Below are 21,620 nucleotides of genomic sequence, written 5' to 3'. Positions count from 1 at the left end.
AATTACTATATAATACCTTTTCCATTTTTCTGTATATTTTTCTTAGTGTGCTAACTGATCAACAATCGCAGGTACAAGCTACTAACAAGGTGTATCTTAAGTGAACAATGATTCCATTGTTCAGTTATTATTATGATTATTAAATTTAACAATTGCAAATAGCAGCTAACTTAATTCACGTGTTGTGTGTTCTGCTAGGCATCTTTAATTTCCTCTTTTTGTGTAATTTAGATGGAAAATGCATGCCTTTTTATTGTTTGAGTCACTTAGCAAAAGTTGCTAAAAGTTGCCAAATAATTATAAAAAATAGATAAACTTGTTGCTAGGTGCTTTTGGAAGAAAAAGTTGCTAGGGTAGTCTGAAAAGTTGCAAAATTTAGCAGCAAAATTGCTAAGTTGGCAAAACTGAGTCTCATGCTGAATGTGAAAAAGTTGGCAACCTTGTTTTTTTTGCTCACCCTGGTTGCTTTTATAACAGCAGGGCTCATAATGAACACTCAACATGCATCGACAGCAAGTAAAAACTGTCTGTGGTGAAAACAAAAACCATTGCTGATGAACAAACATCTACTATAGAAACTTTTACTCAAGTCTGAATCCACGAGGTCTGACACAAAATCATAATGGAAGATGTTCCCTGTTACTGAACTGGAAAACTGACCATCAGAAGATTATCTAGAATATCTGAAGTGTTTGAGACATTTATCGTATTGTAAAGCTTTTGTTGTCCACCATGTGGCGCTGTGATATAATATAATTAGAGCACCTGTGTTTAATGAGTAAAGGTAAAGGCTACAGTGTGGATTATGCGGTATGTGTTATATATACGCTGTGACAATAAGGTATAAACTTCACACGTGTAGCCTACATGTTTATGAACACCGTGTTAAACAGACTCGCCCACTTGCTCAATAGACAAGCCATGAAGTATTTTTAATATTCCTGAAACAAAAATATGAGGGAAATGTAGCCTAGAGAAAAAAAACAGCTAATTCATAAAGCTATTTATAAAGCTTGAATGTTTGAAAGTGTATTAATAAAGCTCTCTGATTACTGCAGTTTGTGGAATCGATTCGTCCTGATGAAGAAGCTCAGTTTGTGCTGAAATGATGAGACTGAGATCTCTGTCATTACTCAGGTCCATCAATTCAGTTCAATTCCATTCAAGTTTATTTGTATAGCGCTTTTTACGATACAATCATCTTGCAGTACAAGATTATAAGATGCATTATGTGAATGCTTGGCTAAAGAGATGTGTCTTTAATCAAGATTTAAACAGAGAGAGTGTGTCTGAACCCCGAACGTTATCAGGAAGGAGTTTGGGTGCCAAATGTGAAAAAGCTCTGCCTCCTTTAGTGGACTTTGCTAGGTACTACCAAAAGTCCAGAGTTTTGCGACCTTAGGGAGCGGGTTGGATTGTAGCGTGGTAGAAGACTAGTTAGGTACGCAGGAGATAAACCATTTAGTGCCTTATAGGCAAGTAATAATATTTTGTAACTGATCTGGAACTTAATAGGTAGCCAGTGCAGAGACTGTAAAATTGGGGTAATATGGTCATATTTTCTTGACCTGGTAAGGACTCTAGCCGCTGTATTTTGGTCTATCTGTAGCTTGTTTATTGAAGATGCAGGACAACCAGCTAGCAGTGCATTACAATAGTCCAGTCTAGAGGTCATGAATGCATGAACTAGCTTCTCTGCATCTGAAACAGGTAGCATGTTTCGAAGCTTGGCAATGTTTCTAAGATGGAAGAATGCTGTTTTTGTAACATGGGAAATATGATTTTCAAAGGACAAGTTGCTGTCTAATATAACACCCAGATTTTTGACTTTAGAGGACATAACAGTACATCCGTCTAGTTGCAAATTGTAATCCAAGAGATTCTGAGTACTGTTTTTGGTCCAATAAGTAATATCTCTGTCTTATCCAAATTTAATAGGAGGAAATCATTGGTCATCCAATCTTTTACATTTTTAGCACAATCTATTAGCTTAGATAGTTCAGAAGTTTCATCTGGTCTTGTTGAGATATATAGTTGAGTATCATCAGCATAACAATGAAAAAGCGTCACACAAGCTCTCCATCAGTTCAGAGCTGTCACGTAGGCCTACTGGAAATATGCTTATTATGATTACTGTTATTAATTAACATTTTATTAAAACCTGCAAAAACCTTTCTGTTTTCTAAATTTTACTATAGTTTATTGTGCATGCGGATTATATTTTGTGTAAGTGAAATCAAGGAGTTTATAAGACTTAAGAGTTTTTATTCTTTCTTTATAATTTAGACATGTGGAGCATATCCGTGTTTGTTTGTGCATCAATGTCTGTAATGTGTGCTGTAGCTGCGAAACTTAGAAATCTTAAGTTGTAGGTTATAGTCAATATTGGTCAGTTTTATCTGACAAAGGATCCGCGACTGAAACTGTGACCACAAACACCATTAACTTAAGTGAATTAAAGGCAATAATCAGCAATATGCGTTCACAAGTAACTTTTTATTTGAATGTTTCATTGATACAACATGAGTATATATTTATTAATTCAAACAAAGTTAACATCAAATTTCAACAAACATACATAAAGGATGTTCGCATTATAACATGACATAAGCATTCAGAGAACTGAAACTCCACCCCCAAAAAAACGTTCCCTGAAGACGTATTCAAAGAATACATTAAAGGGGTCATATGACGTTGCTAAAAGAACATTATTTGGTGTAATGCAATGTGTTTATGCGGTTTAAGGTTAAAAAAACACATTATTTTCCACATACTGTGCATTATTGTTGCTCCTCTATGCCCCGCCTTTCTGAAATGCACCGATTTTTACAAAGCTCATTGTTCTGAGAAGCGAGGCGTGCTCTGATTGGCCAGCTATCCAGTGCGTTGTGATTGGCCGAATACCTCAAGCGTGAGACGGAAATGTTACGCCCCTTACCGTATTGTGATCTCATGTCCCGGTGCGACGACTCAAAAACAATAAAACCCATTATAAACAAGGCATTTGTTGCATCCAGTGGGAACATCATTACTGATTATAATGGCTTATACTGTGTTTTTACGCACCGCGTAGCATCGCGCCACGTAAACATTACCATGTCTGCATTTGTGATACAAACAACAAGCACTACTCTACACTGCTCAAAACTCGTGTTTGAATCGTCAGTAGCAAATTCTTTAAATATGAAAACATACTTATAGGCTGTGAGTCAGAAGCGCCAGACTGTCCTTGAGAAGTTGGGATTGCCCCACTTTATAGAAACAGTCTTTGAGCAGCTGGCAGCTACTCCCAGGTTCAGGAAATAATCCTCCGTAAATTGCGCTGCACACACTCTAGTATTTGGGTTGAACTGTTCTGGAACAGTGTTGTAAAAACAACTGAACCACTGATTTATAGTTGTGTCCCAGCATCAGCAACAATACTACAGCGAGAATAAAAGACCCGCCTTCTTTCTTTCCGTATACCTTTGGGCGTAGTGTTGCCAACTAATTTTCATAGAAAGTTGCTAAAGGAAGGTCGAACTGTTGCTAAAAGTTGCTAAATGACGTTATGATGTCATTGCGTAATCACGATGCAAAATCATTACAACATCAAATCTCAGAAAAAAAACTATTTTACATAATTTAATTTAGATTTGTTTGTAAAATAACTGTATTTTTAAATACATTGAATTATTGAACACTTACACATTTTTAATGATTACAATTTAAGTTTTTTTTTTTTTAAATAGCTACTTAACTAGTAATACTACACATTCTCAATGCTTTAGTCAAGTCAAGTCAAGTTGAGCTTTATTGTCATTCCGCTACATGCGGGGGGCATACAGTGGAACGAAATGTCGTGCCTCACAGGACCACGGTGCTACATAAATACAGGAATACAGCAGTGAAGTAAAACAATATAAACCTATACACAACTATACTACTGATAGATTTGACTATAAATAATTATTATTATAAAAATTAATAATTTTTTACCTATACATAAACTAAAAAATACAAACAATACAAACTATACGAGTGCTTCAGATAAATACTGTACATGTGCGAAGAGAAACATTGTGAGTCAGCAGCTGGCTGGGGAACAGTGCAGGATGATTTGTAGTGCATGAGCATGTAAACATATGTATATTACTGAGTCTTTTTGTGGGATTTGTATACACACAGCAGTGTGTGTGAAAAGTGACTAGTGCGCATAGAGGAGGAGAGTGTGCTACTACAGGTGGTTTGTACAGGCCCACTCACCTGTGTGTAGCACACTTCGATTGCACAAAAAACAGTTCCATAAGTTTCAGATGGTCCATGTTTCAGGAGGTAGGGGGTTTGTATGGGGGTTCAGAGAGGGGCGGGGTGATTTGAGTTCAGGGCTCTCACAGCCTGGGGGAAAAAGCTGTTGAGCAGTCTGGCAGAGCGGGCTCTGATGCTCCGGTACCGTCTCCCTGATGGTAGGAGCTGGAAGAGACTGTGGGAGGGGTGTGTGGAGTCCTTCACGATACTATTGGCTTTGCTGGAGCATTGTGTAAGGAAAATATCCAGGATGGAGGGGAGAGGGGCACCGATGATCCTTGCAGCGGTGTTCACTGTCTGCTGGAGGGTCTTGCGGTCTGCTGCAGTACAGTTCCCGTACCAGACAGTGATGCAGCTGGTCAGCACACTCTCAATGGTGCCCCTGTAGAAAGTGGTGAGGATGGGTGGAGGGAGACTTGCTCTTTTCAGCCGGCGGAGGAAGTGTAGGCGCTGTTGTGCCTTCTTGGAGAGTGACATGGTGTTGGTGGACCAGGTGAGATCCTCTGTGATGTGCACCCCCAGGAATTTAGTGCTGCTGAATCTCTCCACAGGCGAGCTGTCGATGGTCACCGGAGTTTCTCCTGAAGTCCATCACAACCTCCTTTGTCTTACTCACATTGAGGGACAGGTTGTTAGTGCCACACCATTCAGCCAGCTGTGCCACTTCCTCTCTGTAGTGCGTTTCATCATTGTTGCCGATGAGGCCTACCACAGTTGTGTCATCAGCAAACTTGATGATGTGGTTGGAGCTGGACTTGGCAGTGCAGTCGTAGGTCAGCAGCATGAAGAGCAGCGGGCTGAGCACACAGCCTTGTGGGGCACCTGTGTTCAGTGTGGTAGTGCTCGAGGTGTTGTGGCCGACACGGACTGACTGAGGTCGTCCGGTTAGAAAGTCCAGAATCCAATTACAGAGGGAGTTGTTAAGGCCCAGCAGGTTGAGTTTATTTATGAGCTGTTGTGGGATTATTGTGTTGAATGCTGAGCTGAAGTCAATGAACAGCATTCTTACATAACAGTCTTTGTTTTCTAGGTGGGTAAGAGCCAGGTGGAGGGTGGAGGAGATTGCATCGTCCGTAGAGCGGTTCGGACGGTATGCAAACTGGAGCGGGTCGAGTGTGTTGGGGAGGCTGGTTTTGATGTTGTGCATGACTAACCTCTCAAAGCACTTCATTATGATTGGAGTCAGTGCTATGGGACGGTAGTCATTTAGACAGGACACATGTGATTTCTTTGGTACCGGTATGATTGTTGTGGATTTGAGACATGTGGGGACGACTGCCTGGCTCAGCGAGGTGTTGAAGATATCTGTTAGGACATCTGTCAGCTGTGCAGCACAGTCTTTCAGTACACGGCCAGGTATGTTGTCGGGACCCGCAGCCTTGCGTGGGTTGATCCTAGATAGGGTCTTCCTTACCTCGGCTGGAGACAGACAGAGCGCCTGGTCGTTGGGAGGTGTGGGTAGTTTTTGTGCAGGTGTGTCATTCTGCATTTCAAACCGTGAATAAAAGTGGTTGAGTGTATCTGGGAGGGATGTGTCATCATCACAGGCCTGTGGCGGGGGCTTGTAGTCTGTGATGGTCTGAATGGCTTTCCACAGGCTCCGTGTGTCACTGCTGTCTGTGAAGTGATTATTGATTTTTTGAGTATATGACCGTTTTCCATTTTTGATGCTGCGGGACAGATTGGCTCTTGCCGTTTTGAGGGCTGCTTTATCTCCTGATCTGAAAGCTTCATCTCTGGTCTTTAGCAGCCCGCGAACCTCAGCTGTCATCCATGGCTTCTGGTCGGCGCGTGTGGTGATGGTCTTGGTGACTGTCACATCATCAGTGCACTTTTTGATGTAAGCAGTCACAGTTTCAGTGTACTCCTGCAGGTCTGTGTGGTTGTTGTAGGTGGCCACCTCTTTAAACATGTTCCAGTCTGTGTCCTGGAAGCAGTCCTGCAGTGCTGAGGTAGCATTTTCTGGCCATACTGTGATCTGTTTTTGAACCGGTTTGGCAAGTTTGAGAAGTGGTCTGTATGCTGGGATTAGCATAACAGAGATGTGGTCGGAGTACCCGAGGTGGGGGCGGGGTTCGGCTTTGTAAGCTTCCTTTTCTGTTGTGTAAACAAAGTCCAGTGTGTTAGTAGTTAATATGTTACAATCTAAGAAAAGTCTGTAAAAAATAGGGCGCAATCTATTATGTTAATATGAAATAATTTTCCGTATTGGTTTTTTACCTGCATTTTAAATTACGCATTGTGTTTTCAGGTTACAGGGTTAATGGATAATGGACAATGTCCTGGAAAATTACTAGTATCTTTTCCATTTTTGCTACAGTGTACTAACTGATCAACAATTGCAGGTACAAGCTACTAACAAAGTGTATCATAAATGAACAATTATTAAATTATTATTATTATTAAATTGAACAATTGCAAATAGCAGCTAACTCAATTCATGTGATGTGTGTACTGCTAGGCATCTTTGGTTTCCTCTTTTTGTGTAATCTGGATGGAAAATGTGTGCCTTTTTATTGTCTGAGTCACTTAACAAAAGTTGCTAAAAGTTGCCAAATACATTTTGAAAATTGCTAAATTTGTTGCTAGGTGCTTTTGGAAAAAATAGTTGCTAGGGTAGTCTGAAAACTTGCTAAAAATGTTTTTTTTAAGCTCGCTCAACTTTTTTTTTTTTTTTTTTTACAGTGTGTGTGTAAGAGCATATAACATCTTTAAAGGATAATTCATAATTAACATCTCTTGGGGCAAGTAGAAAAAAACTAACATCAGACCAAAATTTTAAATATAAGTCACAGCTGTAAAACAAATGGTCCAGATCTTCCTCTTGTACATTACAAAAACTGCATTTGTTTTCAATGTCCATGAATTTTGATAAGAAAGCTTTACATGGGTAGATTTTCTGGAGTATTTTAAATGGTACCTCTTTAAGTTTATTCAATATACAGAATTTAAATGCATTTAACCATGTCTTTTTCCAGTGTATATCAGCAATCTGTGCATTCCAAAAACATTTTCCTCTAGGAGAGATTTTATGATTGTATTGAAAAATTAATCTAAGATTTTTGTTATTACAGGAATGAGAAAATAGTTTAATACCATCTCTGACTTTTCATTAAGTGCATTAACCCATTTGGAATAGCTTTAACAACTTTCTGAAACTCTTTAAATGCAATAGGGTGTTAGGAACTAAATGTGTATTTATGTCAGGAACCGATGAATAGTCTTTTTGAAGCGGTTCAATGAGCCGAACTGTCCAAAAAAAAACGCTTCGTGGAAATGAATCGGAATTTGCATCACTTGTTGAATGTGAATTTACTCGCAGCTTTCCTGGAACTAACGCAAGCGCATCCTCAGCTGAAGCTAATAACAGATTGACCAAAACAGATCTGTAAAGCACTTCTCACAAGTAATATCATTCTGAAGGGACTGCTGAAGCCATGCAACAGACTACTTGAAAAATAATCTGCAACAAATTCTAGTGCACTGAATTTATATTAGCCCGCTATATAAATGACTAAACCAACAACAACATAAAACATTTATGTTGTTTGTGACTGTGCAATAGTAAAGCACTTTTTTCTTTAGGCGTACACTGCTGCTATGGTCAGTCGCAAGTTTTAACTGAACTCTATTAGTAACGACAAAACTTGTGACCAGCTCCTTCTGTGAAACACACCCCAGAGCTGAAGTGAGTCTGTAGTGTGTGAGGACGGATGAAGTGTTGCCTAAAGGCGTCTTGAAGTGACAGATTACAGTTTTTTACAATCATTTTTGTACTGATAACAGAACCATCATGTCATTTTTCAAAACTCTAGACGCAAAACTCAAAACAGTCATTATTTGTAACACAAGCTGTCCAATGTTCAAAACTTTGCATATTGCGCTCATATTTTAAAGAAGCCTTGCATTTGTAGAAGCATTGGTTCAAAATACTCATTTGTTATGAAACATCACAGGAACATTACTTTAGATCACCCACACACAAGATACTCATAGTTTCACTGTTTAGTTGTTAGTAAAATCATTAAATATAGTTGTTCAAAACATATGATGCAGCTTTCATTATGGTTCTACACATTCATACAGCATTGTAATAGACTAAAATAATAAATAATAAAAAAGATAAAATTACAGTAGGCCTACAGTAAAATGTCAGCTGGAGTGTTCCTCACTGCTCTTCTATGTTTTTATCAACCCTGTCTTGTGGGTTTGGCCACAGGTTCTCATCCACATCATAATGGATGTTTTCATTAGCTAAACATCTTCCTGCATGGCAAATACAGGCCTGACATCGGTCTCCTGTGATGTTAATGCAGGCATCATCTATGGCCTGGAGAAGAGTGATTGTTTGTGAGGAGCCTATTGAAAACCTTCCACCTCCACGTGGAGAAAAACTCCTCGGTCGGGTTACAGTAAGGAAAGGAGAGTACGGGGGTAAATACAAGGTGATAAACTGTGGATGGGCCTGAAACCGGGAGTGCTCTCATAAAATTAATACTTTTATTTAGCAAGGATGCTTTAAATTGATCAAAAAGACATTTATAATGTTACAAAAGATTTCTATTTAAAATAGGTGCTGTTCTTCTGAACTTTCTATTCATCAAAGAAACCTGAAAAAAATTATACTCCGCTGTTTTCGACATAATAATAAATGTTTTTTTGAGCAGCAAATCAGAACATTAGAATGATTGTGACAAGTAATGATGCTAAAAATTCAGCTTTGAAATCACAGGAATAACTTGCATTTTCAAATATTTTAAAATAGAAAACAGTTATTTTAAATGGTAATAATATTTCAAAATGATAATATTTCCATATAGTTTTATAGGAGGAGTTCATAGACTTGGCAAATTCATTTTTCATAAGTTTGTAGGTACACATATGTTGTGGGCATTCTTGGCAGTTTTTATGAGGCTTTTTTTAATAGTGTTCATATCGATATCGGAATTATACCGTATCGACCGAAATATATATTGTGATATAAATTTTGGCCATATCGTCCAGCCCTATTTTGAATGCTATTTTAGCGTCACTGCTTATAGACTATGAGTTATAGTATGATGTTAACGTAAAGGTAGGGCACTAATGTTAACGTTATCTGGCATTATTTCAGTAAACGCAGTCCTACGTTTTGAATGCCGCTGCTGTTTACTGCGATGTTTAAGTCGATTGTTGAGACCATTGGTGGCAAATGTTTCTACAATCAGCTTAGACATACTTTTTGGGAAATGGAGCCCTGGTAAATGTGATTTTATTTGGTCTGTTTTTTAAACAACTAGCTGCTAACGGTATTAATCCAAAATTAGTACACAGACATGAATTTTGCAATATATTGGATATTATGCAAAAGCAATCTACAAATTTGTAGTAAACCTTTACAAACTTTCTTTAATTGCAGGCTGAGCTGAACGCTGAATACTAAAAAGTGAGCCTCAACACTTCTGTTGAGTTGAAGAGCAAGTTTTGTGTGTCGGTTTTTTTCTTTTCTACATCTTTGGTTATAAACTAACTTGTGCGTGTTTGTGGTTTTCTAGGTTTGTGCTGACCAGATCAGAAAAAGCAGCACACACACAAGATTTCACAGATGCTGCATGACATTTTAAAAGTTTGATCTTCAGGTGAGTGCAAATTCACCAACATTAACCACCTCCATCACTGTCTTCACTGTATGTAAAATAAAGTTGGTCTGCTAGTTTAACATGCTTTTTTTTTCTTCTTCATGATGTCAACAAGAAACGAGCCCTTCGTGCTCTCCCAGTGTACGTGTGTGAGGAGAACTGCACTTTAAGACATGAAATGTAAGTATTGAGTGCATTAATAGAGCTGCTGTTGGCAGTAAACATACAGTTGAGGTCAAAAGTTTACTTACGCCTAGCAGAATCTACAAAATGTTAATTATTTTACCAATATGAGAGTGATCATACAAAATGTAGGTTTTTTTTTTTTTACTGACCTGAATAAGATATTTTACATAAGACGTTTACATATATTCCACAAGAGAAAATAATAGTTAAATTTATAAAAATGACCCCGTTCAAAAGTTTAGATCCCCTTGATTCTTAATACTGTGTTGTTCCCTGAATGATCCACAGCTGTGTTTGTTTAGTGATAGTTGTTCATGAGTCTATGAGAACAGTTAAACTGCCTGCTGTTCTTCAGAAAAACCCTTCAGGTCCCACAAATTCTTTGGTTTCCCAGCATTTTTGTGTATTTCAACCCTTTCCAACAATGACTGTATGATTTTGAGATCCATCTTTTTCACACTGAGGACGACTGAGGGACTCATATGCAACTATTACAGAAGGTTCAAACGCGTATTTACGCGAAATTCATTCTGTTCAAAAGTTTACACCCCCGGCTCTTAATGCATGATTTTCCTTCTGGAGCATCAGAGAGCATTTGAACCTTCTGTAATAGCTGCATATGAGTCCCTCAGTTGTCCTCAGTGTGAAAAAGATGGATCTCAAAACCATAGTCATTGTTGGAAAGTGTTCAAATACACAAACATTCAGAAAATCCAAATAATTTGTGGGAGCTGAAGGATTTTTCTGAAGAACAGCAGGCAGTTTAACTGTTCAGGACAAACAAGGGACTCATGAACAACTATCACTAAACAAAAACACACAGCTGTTGATCATTCAGGTAACAACACAGTATTAAGAATCAAGGGGATGTAAACTTTTGAACAGAAATTCAACTATTTTCTCTTGTGGACTACATGTAAACATTGTATGAGAAATATCTTATTCAGGTCAGTAAATAAAAAATAACATTCATTTTGTATTATCCCTCATATTTTGGTAAAATAATTAACATTTTGCAGATTCTGTAAGGTGTATGTAAACTTTTGACCTCAACTGTTAGTGACCACAACTGTCTGCTTTTAGTCTCTTAAGTTAAAGTCACAGTTTTACCCTCTGTGCTTATTGCAGGAAGAATTGGGCGAGCCATACAACGCTGACACAAACATCTTTCTTGCTAAGTTTGTCATCACGTACAACGTAACCACTACGAGTCCTACAAGCACTGAAGTTGTGATGAGATGATCTTCCAGTGTGTTTGACATTCAGAGATACACAGTCACAAGGTTTAAAAAAAACATGCTGAATAAAAAAATCCTCAATTGTATAGCCAAAGTTGTGTATGTGTGTTTTTTTTAATGCATAAGTGTATTTTTTAAATTTATTTAATAAATGACCACTGCATCAAAATAATTACATTACAGTTGCTTAACCAAAATTTTTGAGGTAATTGGTATCTACAAAAATGGAGTATTCTGAACTTGTCGGGTTTTACAGTGTGTGTATTGTATCCAAGCATTTGGAAAAAGTGTTAAGTGTTTTGAAAAATGTGCATTTTGATCATCAGTTGTGAATTATGTGTCTACAGTTTTGAAAAATGACATTAAGGTTCTGTTAACAGTGCAAAAATGATTGCAAAAAACTAAAAGCTAATAGTATACAGAGGCTGCTCCTTGCTGTGTAGGAGAATCAGAGCGCACTAATGAGGGGATGAGACTCTCTCTCTCTCTCTCTCTCTGTGTGTGTGTGTGTGTACTTGTTTATGCTACATTGTAAGGACCGAATGTCCCCACAAGGATAGTAAAACCTGAAATTTTTGACCTTGTGGACCCCACGAGGGAAAAATAATTATTAAAAATAGCAAATGGTGTTAATCTGAAAGTGTAAGAATGCAAACAGGTTTTCTGTAAGGGGTAGGTTTAGAGTTTGGGGATAAACAATCAAAAGGGAAGAAAACTGTTGAGAAAGAGTTTCAGTATGAAAACTGAATTCAGATGTTCATTTGATTTGTTAATTTTTTTTAAAATTGCATTAATTTTATTTTAAATGTTATTTTTTATTTGCCATTTTTATTAGTTTTTTTAATATGTCTGTATAGTTTATTCATTTCTATTTCTGTTTTAGTTAAGTACATCAAATTAATCTAAATGAAAATTCAAAATTTAACCTCCGCAACTAGCTGAAATAAAACAATTTTTAACATTTTATTTAGAAATTTGAAATGAGTTTTTATTTATTTATTAATTGTAATTTCCAATTTTATTTTAATTTCAGTTAAAGTTTTAATAATTTTGTCGGTTGTGCATTTGTGTCATTTTTATTAGTTTTTTAATGTTTAATTGTTTTTTGTTTGAATTAATTTTCAGTTTTAGTTATTAGTTTAGTAAACTAAATGAAAATAAAAAAATGTTGCTTTAAATAAAATAAGTTTATGTTTTTAATATTTTGTTTTTAATAATAAAAATCTATTACGAATTTAAGATCAACTAAATATTAACTGTGAGGATGTGCAGCTTTTTAAAGCATTCTTTTAATGCATTTCAAAATATTCAAAAATGATTCATTCTTATTGAAAGGCCTCCTTGATTGCTTTGAGATTTAAATAGATTTACACAAACAGAGATATGCATGTGTGTATGATTTATGGTATTTATGGTATTTAAGCATTCAGTTGTAAAAGTCCGTTATTTCTCTGCAAACGTCCACTAATTTTATAATTGGCAGTAAGAATGAAACATGTTTCCAAAAATCAGAAATCTCTCAAACGCACAGGGGTTTGTTCTCATATTTGGTCATTATTTATTTTTAAAAAGTGGATGATTTTAATAAAACGAGGATGTTCTGTGAGGTATGTGAATCTCACAAAAAACATTTTTCAGCCAAAATATTGGTACCATTAAGATTTTTTGCATGACATTTTCCTCAAATTCTCATTACTATAATATATAGAGAGTTTTTAAAAAGTGGCATGTCTCAATGCTGTAAACTTCCAATAATTTCGTAATTAACACAAAAAAATGAAACAAACTTCCAAAAATCAGAAACATCTCAAATGCATAAGTGTTTGTTCTGATTTTTGGAGACGTAGCCTGTAACCTCCTCAGTTTATAACACTGCTGCTTTGGTAACGTTATTAAACCCAAACACTCATTTACAAGCAGCCAGGCCTGAAGCCCAAGAGCTAAAACTCACGAGCGTTTGCCAGAAAAACATGCTGCTGAAGGGAATTCTACATGCAGGGATCTGTATTAGAAGTATTGAAAAATGAGTTTTAATGAGTGATTGTAATGTTTCTGTGCCACAACATTGAAAGAGAAAGGACAAAAGTATTAGTCTGAAGCCGCCTCAAGCGTATCTAGACGCTGGATGTCTGATTTAGCTGTTTAAAGGTCACTGCAAAAAAAGGCTCAGAAAAGTGAAGTTGATCTAAGAAAAGCTCCTGCAGTGGTGGAGCACATTCACTTGCTTTGTAACTTTCCAAGGTAATGTAATCATTTTAAGCATCACTTAAGAACTTTTTAATGGACAGGGCGTTTTTAAAATAACTCTCTGAGAAGATTTTGAGTTTCACACCGTTAGATGAGGTTGTGTATTTTAGCACATGTGGTTAATACTAACATCAGACAAACAGAACATCTTAAGAGGAACCAAAAGTGTGAGAGGAATATGAAAGTAGTCAACCACAGTATTTGCCATCAGCTTCTGCAGAGCAATAAGCATTTTAATATTAGCGCATGACCTGTAGTGGATGGTGACACATTATAAAAACAGGAACTGAGATCTCAACTGCTGCCCTTCCTTTTACACAGCTAAACACTTCAAAAACATTTCCACACATCTGGCTTTCTTTTACTTTTCCATTTGCACAAATATTGTGTATATCAGGGGATTTTCAGCTTATTTAAAATCTGTTTGGTGCATTTTTCTATATAACATTTAAATAATGCTCTGTGAAAAGCTGTTTTGTCTTATTGTAGATATTTGTACACAAATAATACATCATTATATTATTGCAATTTTTTTTCTATTTGAGTCTGTAGATTTCAGCTACAATAGAGTTGATGCCAACCCCCCAGAAGACCTCAGATGATGTTAACCCTGGAACAACACATAAAACTACCAAATTTTGCTTAACCGTAACATATAATCCTTGCAGTTAATAGTGTTCACCGTCTGTTTGATTACGTGTAATTTGTAACTAACTGCATGATTTTTACTGTACATTTCTGCCATAGTCACCACTAATAACCTACTCCTAAATATAATGTAGAAACTTAAAATTTTCTGTAAAGCTGCAACGATTTGTATCTTGAAAAGCGCTATACAAATAAACTTGAATTGAATTGAACTGATTTTGACGTGCCATCTGAAATTTTCTTCTAAAATGAGCATTTTTTTCAGGCTCCTATATGTATGTTCAGTAATTTCACTTTAATGGCAATGAAAATAATCTATTTATTGCCATTAAAGGGAAATTACTGACGATTTTAGAAGAAAATTTAGGATGCATGGCATCTGAACTCTTCTTCTTTTTTTTTTAAAAATCCCATTTGGAAAAATATTAAACTCTAATATGTCAACAAAACCAAACAAGAATTTTGAAGCTGGCATTATTAGTTTCTCTTCTGGAAATAAATGCAAAAAATTAGTGCATATTTATTTACATAATGCATCATTTGCACATGTAAACATAACATTTAAAAAAACTTAACACACACACACAAAATATGTGTACAATCCTTAAATAGTTCTTTTTACGCTGTTGACCCCTCTTAGCTTAAATATGGTAATCGCAGTGACTGGAATCTGACACACAAACAGAAATCCGGCCCAGTAATTTCTATAAATGACTTTTAAAAACCTTCAGGAGCTACAAAGACTGAATGTGGAAATACAACATGACCCTGTTGTGATGACAGGAGAGAAGACACGGACAAGAACAGAGCTGGAGGAGGAGTTTCATCACACACCGGAGCCCTGAGCCAATCAGAACGCAAGACGTGTTTAAAATCAGAAAGAGGAAGTTAAGCGAACCTGTGAGTTTATGCTGTGAGATTCGTCTAATTATAACCGAGTTTCTTCTAAAAGGACCTGACCTCGCTATGTATGACGATGGTGATAGTGATAGCAGCATAATAAAACCACAGGAAAAGCTAAATTAAATGTGCTGCATCTTTTAGAAAGAGGAAGATAACAGTTAATGCCTTTTTAAAATCCAATTGTAGAAACGGCACGTGTGAAAAACCCAGAACACATTCAAATTTCATTCTAAAATTAATTAGCAATTTTGCACATTTTGTTTAGGATAATGAAGATAGTCATTAATAACATTTAAGTTAGAACTTAAAGTACAACAGACATGCAAATACATGTTTGCCTTTGAGATAAAACAGAGAAGGAAGCAGGGGCGGATCTAGAAAATAATTTTTAGGGTGGCATGGGGTCTATGAGGGGTGGCAACACCAAAGCAACAACTCATTCTCACTCCCAAGGCGTCAAAAACTGAAGCATGGTCAAACGCCTTTCGCGTCACTATGAAGACGCCAAAAGTGCCCCTAGGCGTCAGTATATGACAAAATAGGATCTCCATTGCTTTCAATTGCTTGCTTTATGCGTCAGGTCAAGACGCTTATGGAAAATGACAACACGTTATCCTCCGTTGTTTTCGGTTTGCATGCATTTGTTAAAAATAGAAATCATTTTATATACATTTATACTTTTATTGGAGCACCTAACCCAGACCCTACCCTAAACCTACCCACTTTTGTACAATATAAAACAAGCAACAGGCAAATATAAGTGCAGTCACAGGTATTTATTGCAAAAACTGACCATAAACAAGCAGTATAAAAGCATTGCAAACAAGTCGTGTTGCATTCCAAGTCTTCTGAAGCCATACGAAGTCTTTATGAGAAGAAGAGAGTAAAACACAAGGTTTTAATCGTTGAAAATGATCCCGCTCTGTTAACGTGCTTGCATCTCATTCAAAAAAAGATACTCCAGTCCCGTAGTATGACGCAATCTGTCACGAGACACAGAAGAGCCAATAGCCTGTCAGAACCAAGGCTTCTTCTGGCGGCATTTTTTGAATTCGCGCACAGAGTCAGACTGCAGCACACAGGATTAACGGCGGACGGAGACGGCGATCGCGTCTATTCCTCTCACAAATCAAATGTTTTAACTCGGAAGATATTTTTTGAATAAATTATGACGGTAGTTGTATCTGCCTGTTATATCTTGTGTTTTATTGACAAATGGTAGGTTTAGGGACAGGGGTTGGGTTATGTGCTCATAAATGTGTAAATAATGTAATATAAATAAAACTGTTGTGGCTGTTTACATTGAAAAATCACACCCCAACATATATGCAATAATGGCACTGTTATTACCCAATATATAATTTAATTATGACGATAAAATTCCCAGTATGGCGTCGGCATATTGACGCTAAGGGTTTCCTATTTAAAGCAACGGAGGACCCTGCAAGTCGAAAAATGACGCTAAGGGGTACCTTGAGCGACAAAAAGCAACGCCAAGTGCTCCTGACCAAGCTTCAATATGTGACGAGTTGGGTGTGAGAATGGGTTGAAAGCAAGCATAGTTTTTGGGGATTTATTGTCTGACGTGCACAGTTGTATTCACAAATATAAATAACATAAAATAAATAACATTTCAATATCCATCATGGCACCAAGTCAATACACAATATAAAAAACTTCAAGAGGTTATAAATGTTTCTGAGCTTGTATCATTAAATAAGACATTCTGTTATTACCAGAGATGGGGATGTCTGTAATCACCCAGAACACTATCAATAGTCTAGCAACACCCCAGCAACCGCATAGCAAGAGCCTAGCAACCATCCAGAATATCCTAGCAACCAACTAGCATCACTTTAGCAAACATCTAGAACATCTAACTGGCCAAACTATTTATGTTTCTTAAACAAGACTTTAAGACAATTCAGCATAAATGTGTCTTTCAAACTTTCAATCTAGTTATTACAGGTATTATTAAATACTTACAGTTCAAATACACAGATGACTTTCCAGAACACTCATGAGATCAATAACACTTAAACAACTCTTATTAGGATTCAGGAATTATTTTTGCAGCTCAATGTCTATTACAGTATACAACATAAATTAAATTACAGATAATAATAATAATTCAGAAATGAACTTTTGGGAACAGATTATTTTCATTTTACTACGGTAATTAAGTAATCTTGCAGTAGATGAAAAACACTAGAAAAGTTCAAATACCAAAGAATTGTATATGAACTTGGTATGCACCACAATACAGTATAGTATAAAATAAAAAAAAAAAAAGTTAATTCAGCATCCTCTGCACATTTGGTCAAATTTGATTAAACTGTACTATAGCTAGTTTCCTGGTCTCCTGACACAAGACTAGCGATATCTCTCATTTCACAGTTCTGCAAACATGCAGAACACATAAAAAAATGGTTACAAATAAAATTTGACAGTCACACGTTTGAAGGTGTACAACATGTGCTACAGTTTACTGTACATATAGAAGAGTGAACTTTCCATCATGTACTGGTACTGTACTGTATTATACTGAATGTGTAAGTATAAAAGCCATTATTCTCTCAGCTCTCTCCTCTCTCCGTTGATTGGTGTCATCAGTTTTGCTGCCTAATGTTTAACTTACTCATTGAAGTGTGAAAGACACAGAAATGTGTCTTTGTTTTGAGAACTGAATTAATGGTTTGGGAAAATGGCCAACTAAAATCAGTTATATTATATTAACAATCGAGAAAACTGCAATATAAGACTCTTACCTAACTCTGCTATTAGTTTTCGTGATCGGCATCTTCTTATTGATTTCATGTTATTGTTTCGTCCGATATGGCAGAAAGGCCGATATTCATGATGAAAGTGGCGCGAGCGGTGGGAGAATTGATCACCGAACATATCCGACATATCCTGACGGGATTAGATTTCTCAGTGGACTTCTGAATAAACTGAGAATCGGTATCTGATTCACGAACAAATGTAAAAACAATTCGTTAGTTAAACGGGCTGCGCTTTGTATACGAGTCATTTGTTAATGAAGCCGATTACACTGGGCGCGCTGCGTGCGAGTGCAACCATGGTGCACATGAAGTAGCATGAAACACTGCTTACATTTATATTTTATACTGTGATAATTATAGATCCGCCCCTGGAAGGAAGACTGCATTACATTAATCATCAATGGAGAACTTCATACGACTGTAAAGCGCAAAAAACAACAACATTTATGTGCATGGGTCAGTGTGCGTGACATAAGTCCACAAATAACTATGCGTATGACTCATGCTTTAAAAAGAAATCCTCATTTCTGTTTCGTGCTGCATATGAACATATTCATCCTATTAGTGCAGCATGGCATCAGACTATCTTGCTTCACACTTCAGTATCTTTATTGAGGGAGCAAACAGAAGTATTTTACACAAGTTCTTACTCTTTTACTGTACATCTGCATGAGTGTAAAACAATGCAGAATCAAACTTCAGAAAATAAAACACTCTTAACAAGAGTAAAATCTTAACAAGATTTTTTGTTAAAGACTTATTTAGAACAATAATCATTATATTTCATTAAAAGAGTCTATTTAAGGATCACACTTCAGCATTTAAAATGTAATACAATTTAGTATGAACATTTATTCTTCTATATGTTTTAATAAGTAAAGGTCTGTATATGTATGTTGATTCACATAAATCTGTTGCACATGATTTCACCCATATTTGGACATTTTATTTTTACATAATTTATTTGAAATATTAAAGCAGACATTTTACTTGCATTTCATACGTGTTCTGTGTGTATAAAACCGATTTTGTCAATTTTACTCAACGCAAACACCAAAATGTGACGTCTTATCTTTGAGCCACATATATCAATAGAACTGAATGATTCAGAGCGGACTTCTTTAAATACGTTGATGCATGTAGACGACAGACGTAAATGCACACAGCATTTGCTCTTTGCACTGAGAAGGCATGAGATGTTTCCTTTCACACACAGGAAGTCACATGACATGATCAGGAAACCATGTTTAAGAAATCCACCCCGGATCGCCTTCAGATTTCCCAACTCACCATTTGAAAAGGTCAAAGCATATCAAAATTAAGCGTTAATCTACAGTGTTTACCAAAACCATGGTTTAATCAAGATTACATTATAACCAGAACTCGAGCTGAAGGAAGTAATGCAACAGAACTCTAACACACTGAAAACACTCTCAATCAGCAGAAAAACAGAAAACATGGATCACATTAGATTAATACTGAGGGACATTCAGACCAGTAGCATAAATTATTGATTTACTAATATAGTGCTTTTCACAATACACGGTTTCAAAACAGCTTTACAGAAAATGCATTTAGCAGATTAGAGCTGTATGCACACACACACACACACACACACACACACAGACACAGACACAGAGTCATTTTGTGACAATATATACAATACTATATGTTGCAACCCATTCTCACTCCCGAGGCGTCAAAAACTGAAGCATGGTCAAACGCCTTTCGTGTCACTATGAAGACGCCAAAAGTGCCCCTAGGCGTCAGTATATGACAAAATAGGATCTCCATTGCTTTCAATTGCTTGCTTTATGCGTCAGGTCAAGACGCTTATGGAAAATGACAACGTTATCCTCCGTTGTTTTCAGTTGTTTGTCTTAGTTTAATGGTTTGCAAGCATTTGTAAAAAATATAAATAATTTTATATACATTTATACTTTTATTGGAGCACCTAACCCACCCCTACCCTAAACCTACCCACTTCTGAACAACATAAAACACGTAACAGGCAAATATAAGTGCAGTCACAGGTATTTACTGCAAAAACTGACCATAAACAAGCAGTATAAAAGCATTACAAACAAGTCGTGTTGCATTCCAAGTCTTCTGAAGCCATACAAAGTCTTTATGCGAAGAAGAGAGCAAAAGGTTTTAATCGCTGAAAATGACCCCGCTCTGTTAACGTGCTCACATCTCATTCAAAAAAAGATACTCCAGTCCCGTAGCATAACGCATTCGGTCACGAGACACACAAGAGCCAATAGCCTGTCGGAACAGCAAAACGCAATCGGTCACGAGACACACAAGAGCCAATAGCATTTCACAACCAAGGCTGACGTAAGGCTTCTTCTGGCGGCATTTTTTGAATTCGCGCACAGAGTCAGACTGCAGCACACAGGATTAACGGCGGACGGAGACGCCGATCGCGTCTATTCCTCTCACAAATCAAATGTTTTGCCTCGGAAGACTTGGAATATTAATATTTTTTGAATAAATCTTGTGTTTTATTGACAAATGGTAGGTTTAGGGGCAGGGGTTGGGTTATGTGCTCATAAATGTGTAAATAATGTAATATAAATAAAACTGTTGTGGCTGTTTACATTGAAAAATCACACCCCAACATATATGCAATAATGGCACTGTTATTACACAATATATCATTTAATAATGACGATAAAATTCCCAGTATGGCGTCGGCATATTGACGCTAAGGGTTTCCTATTTAAAGCAATGGAGGACCCTGCAAGTCGAAAAATGACGCTAAGGGGTACCTTGAGCGACAAAAAGCAACGCCAAGTGCTCCTGACCAAGCTTCAATATGTGACGAGTTGGGTGTGAGAATGGGTTGCAAATATATATATATATATATATATATATATATATACACACACACACTGCGTTCCAAATTATTATGCAAGTGATATATCAGTAGGGTTTTGGTACAATAAAGAGTCAGATTTTTGTTTGTGTTGTTTTTCACATCTTTTTAGTTAACTGGTATGAATCTCAGACAGGTTTGTTCAATAGTTTGCCAGTTCTTCTTAGTTAAATGGAAACCCTACTTAAAGAGGTTGTTCCACATTATTAAGCAAGTCACAGTTCTCATGAAATATGGTGAGTAAGAAAGATCTTTCTGAAGATGAGTAAAGTATGAAACAATGCAATGTCTTGCAAAAGGCATCAAAACAAACAATATTTTGTGAAAAGCAAATGAAAATTATTTAACTGTCAAAATATTTGTGAGTGACTTAGAGCACAGAAGATTGGTCAGATAAAGATTTATTAAGGAAAGTTTTTGTCAAACAAATGAAGACTGCAGACTGGCAGTTGTGTGCAAATCTGCGTTTCAGTCACTGCTAAGCAAACCTCACGAAGAGAAACCTGCACGGTGGCTGTAGAAACACATTTTCAAACTGTTTAGCACCATGGTATTTATGCAGCATGGCATAGTGTATTGTCCTGCATGAAAATCCTTTTATTTCCGAGAGCACTGTTCTTCATTTTATACCACAGCAGAATATGGTCAGTTATGAACTCCGCATATCTTGCAGAAGTAATTTTTACACCCTAAAATGACCTTACATCTCACTTCCCAATATTCCAACCAAAATCATCATCCGCCGCCTCCTCGCTGATGTTGCGGTCTCATTGGAACAGGATGGCCATTCATCAACTATCAGAAATCCATTTATCTGGACCATCCATTG

The 21,620-nt window shown here is 36.7% G+C and overlaps 1 long non-coding RNA gene across 1 annotated transcript; it reads left to right on the top strand.

Annotated features, from left to right (window-relative positions):
• Nucleotides 1-9,585: 9,585 nt before the first annotated feature.
• On the top strand, nt 9,586-11,524 carry LOC131552934 (uncharacterized). The gene is made up of 3 exons (XR_009274080.1): nt 9,586-9,905; nt 10,021-10,085; nt 11,220-11,524. It is a non-coding gene; the product is annotated as an uncharacterized LOC131552934 (long non-coding RNA).
• Nucleotides 11,525-21,620: the final 10,096 nt, after the last annotated feature.

Source organism: Onychostoma macrolepis, chromosome 14 (assembly GCF_012432095.1).
Source record: "Onychostoma macrolepis isolate SWU-2019 chromosome 14, ASM1243209v1, whole genome shotgun sequence".
Classification (NCBI taxonomy): domain Eukaryota; kingdom Metazoa; phylum Chordata; class Actinopteri; order Cypriniformes; family Cyprinidae; genus Onychostoma; species Onychostoma macrolepis.
The sequence above is the reverse complement of the archived record's forward strand: the minus strand, read 5'-3'. Positions and strand labels throughout refer to the sequence as shown.